Genomic DNA, 8,871 nt, shown 5'->3' with positions numbered 1-8,871 from the left:
CCCATAGCCTACTGTGCCATGGCATTTTAAGTGCTTGTTGAGATGCTTCTTTACTGTTGAGAGAGTACCTGCTTCCACAGCTCTCTTAGGCAATGTGGCCAATATTTGTACCACCATCCATTTGAAAACTCTTTCCTCAAGTCTCCTCGAAACCATTTGCTCTCACCTTAAACTTATATCCTTTGGTCTTAGACATAGCTGCCACATGGTGAATAGAATCTTATGACCTTCCCTACCTATGCATCTAATAATTCTGTGTATCTATTTTCTGCATTCGTTTTTGTTAAAAGATCATTTAAGAATCTGAAGATATTTCCAAAAAGCACACTCCCTGCCGCACCACCTTTGAGACTGCTGTCCATTGCTTACCAATGACATTAAATTTCTTTTTGTGTGGGAACACTCTTTGTACAACTTATATTTGGCATTCGTAGGAATAAAAAAAAACACTTCGACACAATTGAATTTGATCTCATTAATGTGGAGAGAATTATTGGAGGGAAATGACAGCAAAGGGAAGTAGGAAATGCACTTGGCTTGTCTGGTTTCTCAGCTCAGATTACAATAGGAAAAAGTCCAGATGAAAACCTAAGTTCGTCCCCTATGACTGGTAATTGATATTAATGATTGTTATCACCCAGTATGGATATGTGATAGAATTACACAGATAGAGTCAGAGTCATTCAGTAACAGTCAGCCAACCCAGGCCAATATGGTGTTTAAGTATCTGATAGACTGCAAAGAGGTTGGGTTCCTATTATCATCTTCCAAGAATTTCGGGAAATTCCAAAGGATAGTAACATCAAGATGAATCAAATTTCATGGATTGATGTTTTGAAGATTGTGCTGAAAAGAAAGTTCTCAGTTTCTTGGCTATGAATCTTAGACTAAACACAGATCTCATCCTATTTGGACACCAATTGAAGATTATCCAACAAATCCCTGACCTATCCAAAAAAAGATATATCATCTACCATCTATCATATATCATCTAAGACAATTTTTACTTTGTCCAATTTTTGAACTATCAGTCCTGAAGGTAGGGGATAAAAATAAATGTTGAAAGATGTTTGTTACTTAAGTGTCCCAATGCCATTGAGATTCATGGTTTTGAAGACAAACCATTTCTGATATTAGAAGTAATTTCAGTTTTGACAAAAGATCATCAACCTGAAACATTAACTCTGTCTTGCATTTCACAAAAGGTCCATTGCTGAATAATACCAGGATTTTCTATTTTTAGTTTGGAGTTCCAGTATTATGTATTGGAATTTTTTGATTCTATGTTGAATCTCAGCCAATGTGAGAAATAGCCTATACTTTGTCCAGGATTCCAAGTCATGGGTCTGGTGAGCACTGAGTTTAATGTTGTATTTATGGGCAATGCCATTGCTGGATTAGCAGTGAATGAACATGTACAGTAATAATGTTACAGTGTAACATTGTTTGACAATTAATTTCAATTAGTCTTGTTTCAAACTATAAGCCAAAAACAATAAGCAACATGTTACACTTGGATCTATTAATTTTCCATGTAAATATCTACAGTTCACATTTATTCGTTATTACTGTGTTTAGTTATTTTATTCCGTTCATTCTTTTTATTAGCCATTCCTTTTCTTTATATATTTTAACAGATATTTAAGCTGCACTCTGCTCTTTGAGTCCATAATGTAGATGTCAATGGTGAATAGCATTGTCCTTAATTCTACTGTTTGAGGAACATCAGTTCACAAGTTCCACTAAATCTGAATAAATACTTTAAAACTCTGTGCTCTCTGTTCATTTTCTATTCCGCTCTGCTGTATTTCCAGGGGTCAGTTGTAGTTTCCCAGCTGTGTGTGTGTTTCCCTTAGATTCAGGAGCTGAAAATAATTCCATGTTACGTTCACCTACATCAGCTGCAACTGTGCATGGACAGGTGGATGGTGGCAGAGATTTCTGTGTTGGCAAGTGAAGGAAATGTTGCCATTGGAAGAAAGAAATAAATATCAAAGACATTTAATGAATCAGAACAGTGTTCTCCTTTAATTCCTCTCACTTTCTTCAGGTCAATGGCATAGCCATAGGTACCCACATGGGCCCCAGTTATGCCTGTATGTTTGTGGGGTATATGGAACATTCGTTGTTCCAATCCTATTCCAGACCCCATCCATAACTCTTTCTCTGGTACATTCATGATATCATCAACGCTGCTTCTCTCTCTCTCATTCCGAACTGGAAAAATGAATCAATTTCATTTTCAGTTTCTGCCGTGTCCTCACCCTTGCCTGGTTTATTTCTGACTCCTCCCTTCCCTTCCTCCATTTTCATTTCTGAGGATAGGCTGGCCATGGATACAGACAAACTCACTAACTCCCACAGTTACCTTGACTATACGTCCTCACACCCTGCTTTCTGTAAGGGCTCCATCCTCTTCTCTCAGTTTCTCCTGCTCTGTCGCGTGACGTTAGCTTCTGCAAAGGGCCCTCCAAAATGTCTGCCTTTTTCCTCAACTGAGGATTCCCCATCACCGTGGGTGACAGCGCTCTCAGACATGCTGCACTTCAGTCCTCACCCCTTCTCTTCCCTCCCACAACAGCGATAGGCTGTTCCTCATTCTCGCCCACCATCCCAGCATTTTTGTCACTGCCATGATCAGACACATATTTCCCTCCCCTCCTTTGTCAGCCTTCCACAGGGACCGTTCCTTCCTGGACACCTTGGTGCACTCCCATCACCCTCTCCATACTCCCATGGCATCTTCCCATGCAATCACAGGAGGTGTAACACCTGCCCGGTTACTTCCTCCCTCCTCAGTATCCAAGGGCCCAAGCACACTGACCAGGTGAAGCAGCACTTTACCCGCACTTCAAACAATCTAGTCTACTGCACTCACTGCTCGCAATGTGGTCTCCTCCAAACTGGGGAGATGAAACGTGGTCTGGTGACCGCTTCACAGAACACCTACATTCTGTCCACAAAAATGCCCCTGAGCTTCCTGTTGCCTTCAGCGTCATCACACCACCCTGTTTCCTGGCTAACATGTCTGTCTCAAACTTGCTGCAGTGCTCCAACGAGGCTCATCACAAGCTGGAAGAACATTTTCTGTTTGGGGACTCTGCAGCCTTCTGGACTCAGTATCAAGTTTGATAATATTAGGGCCTGAGCAGATTCTCCCATGATCTTACCCCAACCCCCACACACCAGGTCTTGTCATCATGTGGGCTACTACAACAACCAATCCATTGTCTGCTAGTAATGGTCCCCAATAACAGCTAATGATCTGTCCAGACTGACCTTTAGCCATTCCTTTGTCTGTCCAACTGTTTTTCACTCTCTCTGGATTCCATCTTGACCTATCATTTAGTCTTCCCCACCTCCACGCACCCCTCATCATCGAGAGCATGTATACCGACTTTCTTCTCGCTATAAATCAATTCTGAAGAAGGATTGCTAGACCCGAAATGTTAACCCTACTTTCTCTCCACAGATGCTGCCAGACTTGCTGAGTTTTTCCAGCAATTTCTGCTTTTGTGCCTGATTTCCAGCATCCGCAATTCTTTGTTTTGTTTCCTGAATAGAGTCTGTTTGGCTGATTTGTTTCAATTGTCATCTCAAAGTTCAAAGATTATGTGTTCAAGTCCCATTTGGCAATTGAATACATGGAAAGAAATTTAAACCTGACTCACCAGGTGAGTTTAGATTTAGATTAGTTACAGTGTGGAAAAGGCCCTTTGGCCCAACCAGTCCACACCGACCCTCCAAAGAGTAACCCAGCCAGACCCATTCTCCTACATTTACCCCTTCACCTCACACTACGGGCAATTTAGCAAGGCCAATTCACCAAACCTGCACATTTTTGGGCTGTGGGAGGAAACCGGAGCACCCGGAGGAAACCCAAGCATTGTGGGGAGAGTTTAGGTTGGAGTTTTATAGCTGCTGATGCAGAGTTAAATCAGGGTGAGGGGTAAAACTTGAGATTGCAGGTATTTGTATTTCTGACTCACACATTCTGACCAGTGTGTATTTGTGTTCATTCTCTATTTTCTTACTGGTTGTATCTCACTTTCATTTCCTTGGTCTTTGAAGAATAATACTTTGTGTATCAGAATGGTTAGACAATTGGTTAACACTCACTTTCCAAACATGGGAATGATAATGCCTTCTCTCAGAACATGATACAGTTAATTTACAAGATGACATAACCCACTACACTGACTAGGCAGGTGTTAGGAATGTGCACAATGCAAGAAATGCACAAGTAACTGAGTCAGAGGTAAATGGGGAGATGTAGGTGGGGAAGACTAATTGCTAGGTCAAGATGGAACCCAGAGAGAGTGAAAAAACTGTTGGACAGACAAAGGGATGGGCAAAGGTCAGTCTGGAGGAGTCATTAGCTGCCAATGGGGACCATTACTAGCAGATAATGGATAACCAAGCTTGTTAACCTCAGACATGTGTTTATGGTATAAGAAGATTTCATGACCATTAACATAGTGTGCCCTAAAAAGGTTGGTGGACATGTCCTGAAATATTAACACAGGAGCTTGTTACCACCAGACATCCTTGTACCTCAGCAAGTGGTACTCCATGCTACAACTTGCAAACAATCATTTCACTTTCATATCATGGAACACCAATTCAGATCACCAACTGGCACAATCTCTGTGCAAATATGCAAACTCAACTTGGCTTTCAGAAATCTGCAATATAATGGATGCTAACAGTACTGCAGTCACAGGGGTTACCTGTCTGTACAGATCGCTGTATAGTGTAGTATGTGAGTTGAAAACCACAGCTACTGCAGTATAACAAAGTACATGTCACAATCAAAACAGCTGAAGCTGAAGGCACTCTTAACCTAGATCTGGTCAGTGTCAATGTAAACTGCTGTGATTGGCAACTTCTGAAAGAGTTGCAGATTATTATCTACGGATGGCCTCACAGCATTGAGGAAACACCTGAGAACCTCTGTTAATTTCAGCCATCCAGAGAGGCACTTGGTAAATCTTGGTAAATTTTCAAGGGCAAATAAGGCTTAATGCCAAAAGTATTGTGTCAGCGATACAGGTAATGAATACACCAGAGAGCTAGCATGTGAGTCTGTGTCTTGGCCAGTGATGAATCCAGATATTTAGCAACTTGTGAATACATGGGAGGCATGTCAGATGTATCCACCCAACAGCAGACGGGTGCCTACATCAACACAATGTTTCATCCATTCCTTGGACTCGCCAAACCTATACATGGTGCACAGGGAAGATAAATCCTTGCAATGGATTACTTCTCCAAATTTCCCACTGTTTGATGAGTTATCAACAAAAAGAGTGTGACTATCACTGAAATGAAGAACTGCTATTTGGCCTACTGGAAGGGACAGTGCTTGATAATGAACTGCAGTTTGCTGGGAGACTGTTTCATGACATGTGATCTGGGAGTGACTAGAATCATGTCATCACCCCACAATCTGCATGGTCTAGTAGAACTTTCAATACATAATATCAAATTTATGATCAAATGTCTAGCAACAAAGCAGGATTTTTGCATTACTGTTGCTGTATTTTTGTTCAAGACCATAGAACAAAAAATTACCATCCCCATTGCAACCTATGTTGAGGATGCAAATGCAACCAATAGGTTCCTAGAGCCATTTGTCAAACCAATCTGAGACCTAGGGTATTTCTCTCGAAAGACAAAGGAGAGTGAAAGAGATACATAACAAAGCAAGCAGACAGAGAACTAGCACAACAGCATCGGGTGACTATCTGCGTGGAGTCTCCCTGTGCCTGCATGGGTTTCCTCCGGGTGCTCTGGTTTCCTCCCACAGTCACAAAGAGGTGCAGATTGGGTGAATTGGCCATGCTAAAATGCCCATAGTGTTAGATGCATTAGTTAGAGGGAAATGAGTCTGGGTGGGTTACTCTTCGGAGGGTCGGTGTGGACTGGTTGGGCCAAAGGGCCTGTTTCCACACTCTAGGGAATCTAATCCAAAAGAAAACTGTGTACTGGACAGGAAATGTCAGAAGTACAAATACAAATGCTTAGATACCAGCAAAGGTACATGTAATTCCTGAACAAAAATAGGAATTGCTAGAAAAGCTCAGCAGGTCTAGCAACATCTGTGAAGAGAAATCAGAGTTAGCATTTCGGGTCCAGTGACCCTTCCTCAGAACATAGCTCACTGGACCTGAAACGTTAACTCTGATTTCTCTTCACAGATGCTGCCAAACCTGCTGAGCTTTTCCAGCAATTTCTAATTTTGTTCCTGATTCACAGCATCTGCAGTTCTTTTAGTTTTACATAGAATTCCCTTCACATGTTTCTCCACCTCTGGGCTTCCACACTCTCCACTGAGATGATCCTTCTTAGTCGTCAAGTCTAGGGTCACCTTCCCTGATGCTTTCATACGTGACTCATCAAATTGTATTTGATGACTCTGTTGTAAAGCATCTTGTTTTACCATGTTAAAGATGCTTCATAAATGCAAGTTATTGGAATGAGATCATTTGTCTATGTAAATTTTCCAGTGTGTTATGATTAGAAATGCAGGGGTCAAACAGAACAGCTGTGCAGTTGATTGAAAGTAGGCGATGGAGTTTGAGGAGGTCCCTCTCCAACTCCATTTGAATTTAGTCCCCCCTCTCTCCTCCTTCCCTTGTTTTTGGGCATTGCTAATAAATTTCTCGCTTTATTAGAAACACAGGTCGTGTGTTGGTGGTAATTAAAAGAAATTCAGAGATGCACAAAAGCATCTTATATAAGGAAAATAAAGAGCTGGGTTCCTTTGGGGCTTTTGTGATGCAGTGGTAGTGTCCCTAATGTTGGATCAGGAGGCCAAGGTCCTGCCCCCCTCCAGAGTTGAATTATGACATGGCTGGCCAATTAGATTGTAGAAATTTTAGAAAGTGCAGTGTTCTTCCTGCTTCTCTTCCGCAGTTAGGTCCATGTCCAGGTGAGTTTGACCAGTGAGAATGCAGTGTTCATCAATGGTCTTGAAGCCTTTAGAGATAGATGAGGACAATAAGAGCTGGGGTGCAATATGCCCTTGGCTTTAGTCTCATTCCCTCGTTTTCCCCCTTTCTGTGCCTTTTTTAGTTCTTGTTACAGTGCCCCTGATAGGCAATGATTGTTGGGTTGTTGGATTGATGATTTTTATTTTAAGAGAGCTGGGTTTTTCACTGCAGATGCACAGGCCATTCAGCTTATGTTATCATGGTTTACTTTCTTTCAGTTTCTCCCCGTTGATGAATTATAAGCTCCTGGGTTGTTGCCAGCATGGAATTAGCTTTTGGACAGGGGTAGGATCTGAAAAGGGAAGGTGGAAACTGTTAGTGCTAAAGTAAGTGCTGACAATAAAACGCACTTAAGCCTTTCAAAGTCTTCTGCTGTTTAATGCAACATACAATCCTGGTCTGTTAAAACAGGACAGAATGTAGCACTTTAAAATGGTAACTGAAATATGCAAAAATCTTAGTCCAATTCTCTCCATCCTCAACAAATTCTGATTTGAAAGTGACAGGCTTAATTCTCCATGTAAAATACCACAAGAAATTGATTAGTAATTCCAGAATTGATAATGCTATTTGTATTAAATTCAGATAAAATGACATTCCAAGTCAGCAATGGAAAGATGATAGTGTTTGACTATAAAGACAAGTACAATTTCAAACTAGTGATGAAGAGAGATCAGGTTTAAAATTATTAGCATAAGTAACAAAAGAAAATAGAAAGTTTACAAATAACTACAGTAAAAACTCAAGCTGTGAGATTTATGTTTCCATTTAAAATATGAATTCCACATTCCCCAGTCCACCAAACTCCCACCCAAAGCACTTCGGCAATTTTCAAGATGTTTGACAATCTCGTATGAATGCACAATGAGGCGACTATATTAAAGAGCAGTAAACTGAGAGACTGTGACATTTCCATGCTGTTCACTCTCAACACTTGTCAAGTCTGAATGAAAAACCCAACCACTGTGAGACTTGGATGTGGAATATAAGGTTCTTGTTGCACTATTAGTTCAGACCGTGGCAGAGGTATGCAACAGGAGTCAATAGCAGGGATATTAATCTGAACAATCACATAGTCCATTTGCATCTACTGGGCTTTCACCTTCAATGTAATTGGACAGAAACAGTCTCCCTGGAACAGTCTTATAATTGTTTGATTAAATTAGGAGAAAGTGAGGACTGCAAATACTGGAGAAGGACTGAAGAAGAGCTCATGCCCGAAACGTTGATTCCCCTGCTCCTCGGATGCTGCCTGACCTGCTGCGCCATTCCAGCAACACATTTTCAGCTTTGATTAAATTAGGACCAACTTTGGAGTGAGTGGTGAAAAGTTGAACTGGAATATTTCTCTAGAATGTTGCAAAAACATCAGTCGTTCTTGTAGTGTGTGAGGTGTGCAATGCATCCATCGCTCATTTGCCCCTCCTGCTTGAACCCTCACCCACACACCTCCTCTTCACTTCCCCCTCTCGTCTTCCTTTACCACAGCAATTGGGTTTCCAACTGCTCCCACCTCGGGATCTTTTGAAACACAAATATTCACAGGCAAGTGTGAATGCATATTTTAAATTTGGTGGGTGAGATAGCAAGAAGCAAAGTACACTTTTCTAAAGGTATTTTCCCCTGTTTCCTGTTCTTCACTTGCTGTGAAACACTTGGGGATGCTCTGCAGTTCGGATAGGTACCACATAAATGCAAGTCATGTTGTGGCATTCATTAATGATGTTGGAAAGAGTCTAATTGCACGTGTATATTACACCACCATAAAATAGAAGGCTATTAATGTGCACATTTATATTGATGATCCTGTAATGAATAAGTCATTACTTGACCTTGTTTAGCCCTTTCCAAACAGGACATCAAGATCCACTATGAA

The sequence above is a fragment of the Hemiscyllium ocellatum genome, chromosome 29, assembly GCF_020745735.1.
Source record: "Hemiscyllium ocellatum isolate sHemOce1 chromosome 29, sHemOce1.pat.X.cur, whole genome shotgun sequence".
In the NCBI taxonomy this organism is placed as follows: domain Eukaryota; kingdom Metazoa; phylum Chordata; class Chondrichthyes; order Orectolobiformes; family Hemiscylliidae; genus Hemiscyllium; species Hemiscyllium ocellatum.
Note: the sequence above shows the minus strand (reverse complement) of the source record.